We start from the raw sequence: 13,856 nt of genomic DNA, 5'->3' as shown, positions 1-13,856 counted from the left end.
ACAGTAGCACTATGGCCAACTAAAAATAAACTTCCCTCAGACGCTCTTCAGCTTTCTCTGGCTGAAGAGCTACAGGAGAAAGAACCTGAGGAAGGAGTCCTTTCCTAGATAAAACATTTTCAGAAGAAAGCCTCTTCACTTTTCCTTCTTCTTCCTTCCTGGATAGAGTTGCCAGGTTTAGCAAATGAAACTACAGTTTGCCCAGTTAAATTTGAATTTCAGATAACAACAAATAACTTTGAGTATATGTTCAGCACAATATTTGGAATATACGTCCTAAAAATTACATGTTGACAAAGGTGACCCAGATGTGGTTACTGAAAACCACACCTGGGTCATATGACAAAGGACTCTCGGAAAGTAAGTTTTTACTGGGAAAATAATATTGAGTCTGTCAGTAAGGGAAAAAGGGAGAAAGGGCATTGGTTGGTCATCTAGCATGTCTCCTACACTGTCCAACATCCATTCCCTCTTCTGCTTGCCTATTTACAAAACTCCATTTTGTTCAGGTAGAGACACAGGGCCCTTGATTGCCAGTAGTCACCTTCCCTAGGCTCAGGCATGAGCTGGGATCTATATAAACCATTCACGGTATTCTGGTTGCCCTTAGCCAGTCACTGAGTTTAGGAATAGTCATGTGACCCTATTCTAGCCAATGAGATTTATGTGGAAGTCCACTGGGTAAGACTTCCAGGAAAGCTTTTATTTTCCTGATTGAAAGTGACACAGTCGGAATGCACAGTTTGTCCTTTACCCTCCTGCTTTCTTGCACAGGACCTTGAGACTTTGAGATAATGCAGCCATCCTGCAACAATGAGGTGACAGGTATGACGACCAAAGGCACAGGCTAAGAATAAGGCAGAAGGATAAGATAAATCTGGGTTCCTGAGAATATCACTGAGCTCTGGACTGCTTATCCCTGGATTTCCTGTTATCTGAAAAAAAAAAAAACTCTATATTTAAACTGCTAGCCAACTTTTATGTTACTTTTAGCTGAGGACTTCCTAACTGACACATAATGGATGACTATGGACAGTTGAAATTAATGAACTAGATTTTTATGTACTTATTAACATGTATAAATCTCAAAAACATAATGAGAAAAAAAGGAAATTGTAAAAGAAAATGATATTATTTACATAAAACTTTAAAACAAACAAAACACTACCAATATTGATTATAGTTACATTTATAAGTAATAAAATCATAAAATTATGCAGAGGAATGATACACACCAGCTTCAGGTTACTTCTGGGGAGGGATAAAGTTAATGATGCTTGATGATCTTTGGTATTTTGGATAGATGTTAGATATACATGTAGATATGAAATGAATATGATAAAATGTTAACATCTGTTAATTCTGGACAGTAATATATCAATATCTGTCATATTGTACACATTCGAGGTATTTTATTATTAAATTTTTAAAAGTATTTTTAAAAATAACTAAGAGGTCACCCCAACACTATGAAATAATAGTCTCAGGCAAAATGGGTCAACTGACCACTCTGCACAGAAAATAACTGGGAAAAAAACTCCTCACACTTTGCTAGATCATTATGAAATTTTAGAACAGTGACTATGAAGAAAAGAAAGATCCTAAAAACTTCTAGAGTAAAACAATCAGAAACAGGTCACCTGTCAATGAATAGAAATCAGACTAGCAGAAGACTCCTCCTCAGCAAGTTAAATAAGAGAAGATAATGGGCAGGGTGCAGTGTCTCACATCTGTAATCCCAGTACTTTGGGAGGCTGAGGCGGGTGGATCACCTGAGGTCAGGAGTTCAAGACCAGCCTGGCCAACATGGTGAATCCCCGTCTCTATTAAAAATACAAAACTTTGCCGGGTGTGGTGGCACATGCCCGTAATCCCAGCTACTTGGGAGGCTGAGACACGACAATCATTTGAACCCAGGAGGTGGAGGTTGCAGTGAGCTGAGATTGTGCCACTGCACTCCACCTAGGTGACAGAGTGAGACTCTGTCTCAAAAAAAAAAAAAAAAAAAAGAGAGAGAGAGAGAAGATAATGAGCAAAGCCACCCAAAATCCAAGGGAGAATGTTTCCAACCTAACATTCTCCACCCAGCCAAACTACCAGTCCAGAGTAGGGGTAGAAGACATTTCCAGACATGTAAAAAATCATTTTACTTCTCTTTCATAACTTCCTAGGAAGTTCTTTAAAAAAGTTACCCATCATTAATCAAGAAAGGGAAGACAATAAGATGTAGGAGAGAGTGGATAAAATCAGAATAATGAAGAGCAGTCCCCAGATGACAGCTGTGTCCTCAAAAATCAATCAGTCCTCAAAAGAGCTAGAAAATGAGGCTTCGGAAGGAGCCACCCAAGGAAAAAATGAAATGTAAAAGATTTGATACACTCTTGGAGATTTTAGAACAACTCAAGAAAGTGACAGAAAATGCAAAGAAAAAAGATAGCAATTAGAAATACCAGGGAAAAATTAAAACTCTGCAAGGAAGAAAATGTAATCATGGCATGTAATCATGAGTATAAACACTGATTTTTGAATGAACTAAAAATGGTGATGATATTCTACATTGGGAGGATAAAAAAGAGATGTCTGTGGTTGTAAGATAGTTAAATATTCACTTGTAAGTGGCTAATATCTAACTTCAATAAATAGCAGGAATAATTATTACTATCATTATTATTAAAAGGTAGCCAAGAGAAAAAGCTAAAAGAATTCCTAGTGGTTATCTTTGGGAAGTGGAACTGTGGCATATGGAGGAAGCTGGAATGGAGTTCCATTGCTTTTTATGGAAAGCGCTTACATGTGTTAATTGATTTTTAAATTATAGCTTTTTTATTTTAAACATTTTAAAGTAAATAATTTAATATGCCATGTGTTCCTACTTTATGTGATAATTGTATCCTTGAAAATTAATGGTTAAATCTATTTGTTCAAAGTGAATCATGTTTAAAATATTTAGCAGAATTACACAACAAAGAACCCTTTAAGGCAGTGGTTCTCAAACTTGAGCGTGCATCATAATACCTAGAAGGCTGCTTTCTGTTTGTTTTCTTGGAGTTGGGGTCTCGCTTTGTCACCCAGGCTGGAGTTCAATGGCGCAATCACAGCTTACTGCAGCCTCCAACCTCTGGGCTCAAGCAATCCTTCCATCTCAGTCTCCAATGTAGCTGGGATTACACGTGTGAGCAGCTCCAGAAAGCTTGTTAAAATAGATTGCTGAGTCTCATCCCCAGAGTGCCTGATTCCATAGCTCTAGGTTGGGGCCTGGAAGTGTACATTTCCAACAAGTTCCCAGTTGCTGCTGATGATGCTGATCCAGGGACCACATTTAAAACTTCTATTTTAAGAAAGTAACTCCCAATTTATATTTTTTATTAAATTGGGTCAGTTGGTGATTTTTAAAAAGCTGATATCTTCCTACTCCAGTATGGTGTGAAGAGTACAGAGAAGCTGAGTAACAGATTTCTTTTCCCATAGAGAACCACCTTCAAATGTCTTAGGGGGAGACTCCATGTCTCCCCAAGCCTCTGCAGGAAAGGCCATGTGACCCAGCCTGGCCAAACACACCCCATTCCAGCCACAGAGACTGGTTCAGGAATGATCCCATGTCCTTAACTGGGCCAATCAGAATTCTTCCCAGGACATTTCTGCTTGATTCATCCAAAAACTCTGCTCACTCTGGCAATGCTAAGCTGATAAGCTTAGAAGTTACTATTTTGCCTGTCACATGGAGGGAAGCATTCAAGAAAAGTAGAGAAACACAGTCCAGATAACACTGTGACTCCCTTAGTCAGTTAATTTTGAACTGTCCTTCTCAGTTATGTTGAGCTGTTAAACTCACTTTATTTTTTCTCATGTTTGAGTTGGATTTCTCATGTTTGAGTTCGGTTTCTCATGTTTGCAATCACAAGTGCCTGACTAATGAAAATGAAATAGAGCTTTCCAACATGATTTTAAAATGTGTTATTTCCTATTCGAAGTACTATGGATTCTCAGATTGGAAAACAAATGAAAGTTTGTTGGAAAAATAATGAAATGCCCGGTTGTCACTGACAAATGACAATACATATGCAAACATAGATGAGAGCTCTACAAACTATAGAAGTATGGAGCTATAATGTAGCTATAATATTCAGGTAGATGCATACCTTCCAGTTCTGGACTAGCTAAGACCATTCCTGCCTCATCTCCTCTGTGCTAGGTCCCAACTTCTCACAACTTGAGAGAAGCTCCCTCCCAGGAATATGCAGAAATAGAAGAACCCAAACTCCCTGAGATGATCTTCAAAGGAGTCCATACATCTGAAGCTGAGTGTTGGCCCTGGGGAAGTGTTTGGATTAGCTCTGCTCTGACTGGCAACTATACTGCCCACCATAAAAGTCCCAGCCTAACTCATGAAACAGAATTTCTACCTCCAGCATTTCATATAATGTGTATTAGTTGAATGTCAGGTATTTTGCTTTCATCATCTTATTTAATCCTCACTATAATTCAATGAGGTATATGATTTTCACCCACATTTTATAGATCAGTAAATGAAGACTAAGAGTTAAGTGATTTGTCCTGGATCACAGAACCAGCCATGGTGGAGCCAGGGTTCAAATTGGATTCTTTTTGATTCTCAAACCTAAGGAAAGAAGGAAGAAGGAAGGGAGGGGAGGGGACAGGAGGGGAGGGGAGGGGAGGAGGGAGGGGAAGGGAGGAGGGGAGGGGAGGGCAGGGAAGGGGGAAAGGGAAAGGGGAAGGGGAAGGGGAAGGAAAGGAAAGGAAGGGGAAGGAAAGGAAAGGAAAGGAAAGGAGGGGAGGATGAAGGGAGAAGGAAGGGAGAAGGAAGGAGGGAGAAAGATGAAAGAGAAGTAAAGATGTGAGAAACAGAGGGGGCCTGGTATGGGTTACTGACAGTCTTCCACTTCTGGGTTCCAGGCCCTTCCTGAGGCCTGGCTGAACTCCCATCCACAAGACTTCCCTAGTATTATAGTAAGTCCCTCCTTGGTAAAAAGGAATTTGATGTTTAAAAAAATAAAAATTTTTTAAAAACCCTCTTTTCTCTTCAACTAGCTTCAGCTGATTTGAGTTACTTGTATCCCAAGAGTACTAACCAGTACAATCATCCACTACAATATCTTGCCAAAGGAATTGTGCTAGCAACACATCAGCCTCTGGCATGCAGCAAATGAAAGGATTTGTAATACCAGTCTCTCCCCTGCCCAACTAGCTCACTGTTATTCCCCCATCCATCTTTAGATCATAGATCGCCTTGGTGTTGAGCATGGCTTTACAGTAAGGGAACACACAAAATTCTCTTCTGTCCTGAGTCAAAAGTCACTTTCTATTTCATTGCCCCTACCACTAGCCTGGAATCACATCTGGGATCCCTGAGAATCCAAAACCCTACTGACAAAATCAACACCTGGGCCACGTGCAGTGGCTCACGCCTGTAATCCCAGCACTTTGGGAGGCCGAGGCGGGTGGATCACGAGGTCAGGAGTTCGAGACCAGCCTGGCCAACATGGTGAAACCCTGTCTCTACTAAAAATACAAAAATTAGCCAGGGGTGGTGGTGCACGCCTGTAATCCTAGCTACTCGGGAGGCTGAGGCACGGCAATTGCTTGAATCCAGGAGGCAGAGGTTGCAGTGAGCTGAGATGGCACCACTGCACTCAAAAACAAAAACAAACAAACAAACAAAAAACACCTTAAGCCTGTAAGACCAAGGATCAGAGTGCTATCCTAGCAAATAGACACACAGGGGTCCTTGCCCAAGCAGCCTGCATGCCCAAAGCAGCAAGGAGGTGGTGACACAGCTAGCTTTAAAGATGTATGACACATTTTAGTTATCAGAGCCCTTGTGATAGAATCATCTGGTGTTTAGGTGCCCACCCCTTCCCTATCCACAAGGGCACATCAATTCAATCCAACAAATCCTTATTGAATATCCACTTTGTTCCAGATATTTGCACTAGACACTGGGAACAGAACAAAATAGTTTAATTACTAGGGAAGAAGAGTAAAGCATAGTAATGAATCCTTAAGATTAGACATTCATGTCTCTGGGAAAAAAGGTAACTAGTAAAAAGGTTGTGCCACATTCACTGGTCAGCTTTTGGGGAGCTTTTCTTTCCACCCCATATTTTAAGCCACTTGACCTTGATATCTAAGAACTCTAGACCAGCCAACATGGTGTCTGATGCACCCTTCTGACAGCCCAGAGTATTTCAGAAAAGGACTTCCCCAAGGGCTTATCTGGGATTATTTTGTGAACTGAATCGACAAGAATGACATGGGGTCATGCTGGGCTTTAGAAAGCTAAGCTAGAAGCCAGGGAAAGGCTACCCTCTCAACCCGTAGCTTGTCCATTGCTTTGGGGCCCTGCAGACTGAAACACCCACACATGCTCCAGGAGAGAAAGGACAAAACAAACAAATATCCCTAAGAAAACTAGCAGTAGCAAAACCAGGTACCGTAACCAAAACCTAAAAACAAAAATGTGTAATGAAAGGAGACTAGCCATTATTCTGTTTCTATCCTGAAATGCTACATTAGCAGATATAATTTATTTTCCCATGGTTTTCTGGGAAAGAGGTAAGTCTCAGGGTTTTTGCTACTTCATAAATATTTCAGCCAGTCTAACACATTTGACAAAGACAACAGAAATTTACGTGCCTAGAAGAGAAAGATTCAGTTCTATTAGATGAGAACAAGATAGAACTAACTTACCACAGTGTTAGACAGAACAAGTTTCCTGTCATTTCTGTTAATTTGGAGTGGTTTTGCACCCAAAAACCTCAAGGCCAGGGTGATAAAAACAGTATAATTTTTAAAGGAAAGTCAAATATTCTATAGTCATTTGGAAGATTTGCCCAGCTTTCCTGGTATTCTCCTCTTCACTGTGTGTGAAGCTTACTCTTAAATACTCTGTGTTCATGCTATGAAACACATTTTCCCTTATCTGCATAGCTCTGTCTACTTTCTCTGAAGCTTCCAACTGCAAACTTACCTTCGTGTTCTTAGCTCTGGAAACCAGGATCCAAATCCCAGGGAGGCCAGAACCACTTGCTCTGTTCCTGTTGGGTGGCAAGAAGGGCTCTCTGTGGTTTCCAGGCTGAACAGTATTTGGGGCATTGGAGATTGACTTCTGAGGCTCAGTGGCAGCCAGCCATGTGACCAAGGTGGGGGGAGGGACGCTCCTGCAGGGTCAGGGATGGATGCCTGGTTGACTGACAGACCAGGGTATAGCAGGGTCTGAATATAGCTGGCCATGATCATAGGCAGATGCCTTTGCTCTAAATTTCTTCTTGAATTTTAACTTGGTGGTCTTTTTATGGCAGTGGTATATTCCAGCCTTGATTCTGAAATGCTATTTTTATCTCCCTGCATAGTTTTTAATCCAGATTCTTTTTGGATTCTGTCTTGGAGGGATGTTAGAGCTGGAAGAGAACTTGGAGAATCCAGCCCTATCTCAAGGTTGCCCACTTTATACAATGAAAAATTGGGGCCCAGAGAGGGGCAGTGGCATTTCCAGGAACCTACAGATATGTGGGCCTGTTGTTACATACTGGGATGACCCCAGTTGGCTCAAAATTACAGCTCACTTTAATGTCACCAACTTTAAGTTGTTAGAGCTTTGAGGACTGCTGAGATGTCGATAAAGGATCTTATCACATTGCAAGTACCTAAATGTTCAGCTGTCATATTAGGGCATGGCTTGGAAATAGTGGCAGTCTGTACTTGTGGTACAGACTGCATCTTTACCATCTAACTTTACCATGAGTTAGAGTTTAGGCATCTCTAACTCAATCTTTGTAAAATGCTCCAAGGTGATCTTTTTGGAGAGATCAGGTGACACCAAAAGCTAGAGACATTTTTTTTTAACCTCAAAGACCTTGAAGACCTCTCTAGACTACAGCCATGCAGGTAGGCTCCTAGTTCACACCTGTCTCTCCAGCCAAAAGGATGGCTGCTGACTCTCTGCTGACAAAAGGAGAGGTGGTAGGAATGATGGAGAAAATGATAGAGGCAGAGGTGTTGGTTGTAGAAGTAGCAGTAAAATGGTGGCAATGTAGATGAAGGTGTAAAGTGTAGGTGAAGTTGTGAAGTACAGATGCAGGTGATGAGGTATAAATGGAGATGTGGGGTATAGATAGAGGTGTGAGGTGTAGATGGAGGTAATGAAATGTAGATAAAGATGGTAAATTGGCTGGATGTGGTGGCTCACGCCTGTAATCCCAGCACTTTGGGAGGCTGAGGTGGGCAGATCACCTGAGGTCAGGAGTTCGAGACCAGCCTGACCAACATGGAGAAACCCCATCTTCACTAAAAATACAAAATTAGCTGGATGTGCGGTACATGCCTGTAATCCCAGCTACTCAGGAGGCTGAGGCAGGAAAATCGCTTGAACCCAGGAGGCGGAGGTTGCAGTGAGCCGAGATCGTGCCACTGCACTCCAGCCTGGGTGACAGGGCAAGACTCCATCTCAAAAAAACAAACAAATAAACAAACAAAACATGGTGAGGTGTAGATGGAGGTGGTGTGAGATGTAAATGGAGGTGTGAGGTGTAGACAGAGATGATGAGGTGTATGTAGAGAGAGGTGGTGAGGCGTATATGGTGGTGTGGGGTGTAGATGGAGGTTCTGAGGTATAGATGGTGGTGTAAGGTGTAGATGGAGATGGTGAGGTGTATATGGAAGTGATCAGATGTAGATGGAAGTGTGAGGTGTAGATGGGGTGTGAAGTGTAGATGGAAATGTGATATGTGAATGGAGGTGGTGAGGTTTACATGGAAGTGATGAGATGTAGATGGAGGTGGTAAGTTGTAGACAGAGGTGTGAGGTGGAGATGGAGATGGTGAGGTAGTATATGGTGGTGTGAGGTGTAGATGGAGGTATGAGGTATACATGGGGGTGGTGAAGTGTGGACAAGGGTGGTGAGGTATAGATGGTGATGGTGAGGTATAGATGGAGGTGTGCGGCGTAGGTGTAGGTGGTGAGATATAGGTGAGGGTGGTGAGGTGTAGATGGTAGTGGTGAGGTGTAGATGGCGGTTGTGAGGTGTAGATGGAGGTGGTGATATCTAGATGGAGGTAGCGAGGTCTAGATGGAGGTGTGTGATATAGGTGTAGGTGGTGAGATATAGGTGAGGGTGGTGAGCTCTAGATGGTGGTGGTGAGGTCTAGATGGAGGTTTATGATATAGGTGTAGGTGGTGAGATATAGGTGAGGGTGGTAAGGTGTAGATGGTGGTGGTGAGGTCTAGATGGTGGTGATGAGGTCTAGATGGAGGTGTGTGGTGTAGGTGTAGGTGGTGAGGTATAGGTGAGGGTGATGAGGTCTAGATGGTGGTGAGGTCTAGATAGAGGTATATGATGTAGGTGTAGGTGATGAGGTATAGGTAAGGGTGGTGAGGTGTAGATGGTGGTGGTGAGGTCTAGATGGAGGTGGTGATGTCTAGAAGGAGGTGGTGAGGTCTAGATGGAGGTGTGTGGTTTAGGTGTAGGTGATGAGGTATAGGTGAAGGTGGTGAGGTGTAGATGGTGGTGGTGAGGTCTAGATGGTGGTGATGAGGTCTAGATGGAGGTGTGTGGTGTAGGTGTAGGTGGTGAGGTATAGGTGAGGGTGGTGAGGTGTAGACGGTGGTGGTGAGGTCTAGATGGAGGTATGTTGTTTAGGTGTAGGTGGTGAGGTATAGGTGAGGGTGATGAGGTCTAGATGGTGGTGAGGTCAAGATGGAGATGGTGAGGTCTAGATGGAGGTGTATGATGTAGGTGTAGGTGATGAGGTATAGGTGAGGGTGGTGAGGTGTAGATGGTGGTGGTGAGGTGTAGATGGTGGTAGTGAGGTCTAGATGGAGGTGGTGAGGTCTAGATGGAGGTGTGTGGTTTAGCTGTAGGTGGTGAGGTATAGGTGAGGGTGGTGAGGTCTAGATGGTGGTGGTGACGTCTAGATGGAGGTGGTGAGGTCTAGATGGAGATGTGTGGTTTAGGTGGAGGTGGTGAGGTATAGGTGAGGGTAGTGAGGTGTAGATGGTAGTGGTGAGGTGTGGATGAGGGTGTGATGTGTAGATAGAGGTGGCAAGGTGTAGATGGAGGATGTGGAGGCAGTGATAGTGATGAAGGAAGGAGTTAGAAGTCCTTGTGCATTATGGAATACAAGATTCTTGTTGCTATTATGCTGATAAACGTGGAAGAACCTGTCCTCCTTTGATTACACATGTGAAATGCTGAAACTTCACCATTAGGAGTCTGGAGAACCTTATTCTTTCAGAGCCATGGTGCCTTTAGGAAATCACTTCACCTCTCTGGGCCTCAGTGTTCTTGGAGCAGAGTTTGCTCTATTAAATGGCATTTGTTAGGGGGAAATCTACCTCTCTCCCTCCAAGCAGTTTTGCCTCACCTTATAAAGTGGGAACTTCTGTCCTTGCTGCAGCCTTGAGAAAAGTACTCTCCACTTACTGCTCTACCTCCAAACTCATGCCATCTAGCAGAGGATGAGTGGTTTGTGTGCTTGGAGAATTGGAGCACATAAAATGGGCATATGTTATGACTCAGGTTCTTCTGGGTTTCCTCCTTCTGGGAACAGCCTTCCCAGAGAAGGCCTGTGCTTCCCTCCTCTCCTCTTCTTTTCAACCTGCCCTAGGAAGGGCAGGTTCTTGCCTTGCGGGATAAGGGAGTCTTCCAGTTCTGGGTAGATAAGTTTCATTCTGAGGGAAAGAATTAGGAAGCCCAATTGTACATTCAAAACTACATTCTCCAATCAGCTTTAGCTGTCATAAATTTATTTTAGTTCCAGCTGCTGGACTTCTATATCTTATTTCTCATTTGATTCCAAGCACAGAGGGGTTGTGAACAAGTCTCATTCTCAAAGTCCAGCACTGAAGAATTAGTAAAATAGTCCACATAGACTGGGTTGGACTCAAGGATCTCTTAAGTTTCTTTCAAACTCTACTGCCCTATGATTCTACGTGCCTAAGTGAAATTATCGCTGAAGCAAAATAAACATACATTGACAGTTCTGGGTCAGATGTTGGGACTCTTAATGGATAACTTCCCAAGCTCTGACTCCCTTCTTTCCTGCTTTTCAACTGGATGAAGACCTCTGATCTTCAGGCATCTTCCTCTTCTCCCTATATACCAGCTCCTCATGGCTTCACTTACTTCCCCTTCTGGTCTGGACATCATAATGAATCCTTTCCTCTCTTCTCTCATTGATACTCATAACCTCTTATTCCTGCCCTGCCAATCTCTTGGGCAAAATCAGTCCATTCGTTAACTTTTCCTCCTGCACTAAGTACTCTTTTGTCTCTGGAGAAAGCCTGTCTTCAGTGGGAGAGAACAAAGCCAATACACAGAATGGCACAGGGGTGCCCATTTGTGTGTGTGTGTGTGTGTGTGTGCGCGCGTGCATGTATGTGCATGAAAGAGAGAGAGAGAGATGAGGAGGGAGAGAAAGACCAGTCCTGTGATGTGTATGGCCAACTTCATCCCTGCCCTTCCCTGTGATTTAGTTTTGTAAGCCAGAAAATGTTGAGAGAAGATACGGCTACCCTTTTCTCTCTGCTCCCTGTCCTCTGGCCTCCTTCCATGTTACAGCCAAGGACATGCCAAGCCAGCCACTCAGCTGTGGCACTGGAGTAAATGCTTGGGGGATACTGTCAACTCTTCCTCACCACCAGAGTGGTAACAGCTGAGGCTCATGCACTGGTCTTGGGGAAAGGGAAAGAACTGGCCCCAATGGTCCTCAGCCACAGGTGTCTTCCCCTGGGCACATCTGGCAATGTCTGGATCTATTTTGGTTACACTGGAGGGAAGGTCACTACTGGAGGGAAAGTACTTCTGGCCTCTAGTGGGTAGTGGCCAGAAATGCTGCTAATGTCCTACAAGGATGGCCCCCACAACAAAAAAATTATCTGACCCCAACTATCAATGGTGCCATGGTCAAGAAATCCTGGATTAGGGCATTCAGTCTCTGGTTCTAGGCTCTCACTCAGGCAAAACGAGCACTCAACATAGGCCCACCTCACTCGCCAGGGATCTGCCAGGAGAGGGAGCTAAAGATTCTTAGTACAGTTGGCCCTCTATATCCACAGGTTCCTAATCCAAGGAGTCAACTAACAGCAGATCAAAAATATTTGAAAAAATAAAAATAAAAATAGAACAATAAAAAATAATACAAATACTCCCAAAATACAGTATAAAAAACTATTTACATAGCATTTACATTGTATTAGGTATTAGAAGTAATCTAGAGATGATTTAAGATAAACAGAGGATTGCATAGGTCACATTTTATGTGAAGGACTTGAGCATCTTCAGATTATGATATCTGCGAGGTGGTCCCGGCATCAATCCCATGCAGATGCTGAGGGATGACTGTTTGACCTCTGTGCCTCCATTTTCTTCAGATACCTGGCAGACAGTGATGGCTGCTCACTGGGACGGATTCCCTTCCATCTCCTGGCTAAATGCCATCTGAACCCTACCTGGGTTTGACATCTGGAAGGATTTACGTAGGTCTGACCTAGGACCATGGCATGGGGGCAAAACTCTGTGAAGAAAATAGCAGCTTCCTACCCTGGAGAGGCCTGCGGGACTTAGGCCCTTGTTAATGGGACTAAGGATTCATTTGGGGGCCCCGGCAAGCTTATCTAGAACCTTTACCCACAAGAAGTTCCCCACAGGCTGGGCAGTACTCACCACAGTATGTGCAATTTTTGGCTTCCAGATTGTTTGTGCCAAGCTTTGGCAGGTGGTACAATATTGGCTGCCCCAGATTCTTGTCTGCTTTAGCTGCTTTTGAACCGTGTCCAGGGTTGAGAAGGGAACATACTGTGATGGTGTCAGCACTCTGCAGGAAGGTGAAAAAAGGTGAGAGATATGTTAAAGAGAAGCTGAGACACTGTAAGAGGCCAAGCCCAGGTGATGCTGTGGAGGAGTTCTCTTTCTTCACCATCCCTATCTACTTCCCAATCGCTGCTGTGGCCTATGGACTTGGCTCACTCTACAGCAGCCACAACGCAAGTCTTGCTGTTCCTCTAACACCCCAGGTTCATTCCCACCTCAGGACCTTTGCACTTACTGTTTCCCCAATCTTCAGCTTGACTTGCTCCCTCGTGTATTCAACTATTTGGTCAAATGCCATCTACCCAAGAAAACCTTCCCTGACCAGCCCATCTAAAATGCCCCTCTCTGGTTGTTTACTCTGCTTTATTTGTCTAAATGGCATTTCTATTCAAAACCGCAGTATGTGTTTATTCATTTGTTCACTTTTTGTCTGTTCCTCTAATATGGCAGAAAGTTTGTCTTATTCACTGATGTATCTCTGATACCTAGAACAGAGCCTGGCTCATAAATGATTGGGTCCAAATCCTGACTCAACTAACCGTGGCATCTTGGACAACTTCTCTTTTTTTTCACTGCAATTTCCTCAACTGAAAAAAAATGCGAATAATAATTATATCTACCTCAATGGTTATCTGAACCAATGTGAAACCTTAGGTCAATGTCTGGCCCACAGGTAACAGTTAGTATTAACTAATAATATTATTATAATTATTACACCCTCAAGAAGAAGCTCACATGTGTATCCTGAGGAGGCGGGGAGGGGGATGGGCAGTATTCCTAGCAGCTTGCAGGAGCAGAGCGTCTTTTTTGCTTCTCCAGGAACCAAGATCTGTTCTCCACTCTTGCCTGCTCTCTGCTGCCCTCTGGAGGTCTGCAGTGGAGTCAGGCAGGGAGCTGATTAAGGGATGCCACAGATTATGTATCCTCCACGGAGAAGAATGAGACATTGCTGGATGACAGTCCCTCTACTTAAGCGAGCCAGAGCCCACGGAGGCACCTTGGGCCTTGGCAGAGCTGCCACTGGAGCCAT

The 13,856-nt window shown here is 43.5% G+C and overlaps 1 protein-coding gene across 3 annotated transcripts in view; it reads right to left on the bottom strand.

Annotated features, from left to right (window-relative positions):
• The window catches only part of SLC4A5 (solute carrier family 4 member 5), a 126,921-nt gene that overhangs the window by 104,909 nt on the left and 8,156 nt on the right, over positions 1 to 13,856 (bottom strand). For 2 of the 3 annotated variants that reach the window (XM_054476232.2, XM_054476234.2), the window contains one exon: positions 12,680 to 12,830. The gene's annotated coding sequence lies outside the window, so the exon portion shown is untranslated. Of the gene's footprint in view, positions 1 to 6,988; positions 7,056 to 12,679; positions 12,831 to 13,856 lie in introns of all 3 variants that reach the window. The other variant, XM_054476233.2, reaches the window with a different exon arrangement.

This window comes from Pongo pygmaeus, chromosome 12 (genome assembly GCF_028885625.2).
Source record: "Pongo pygmaeus isolate AG05252 chromosome 12, NHGRI_mPonPyg2-v2.0_pri, whole genome shotgun sequence".
Lineage (NCBI taxonomy): Eukaryota > Metazoa > Chordata > Mammalia > Primates > Hominidae > Pongo > Pongo pygmaeus.
The sequence above is the reverse complement of the archived record's forward strand: the minus strand, read 5'-3'. Positions and strand labels throughout refer to the sequence as shown.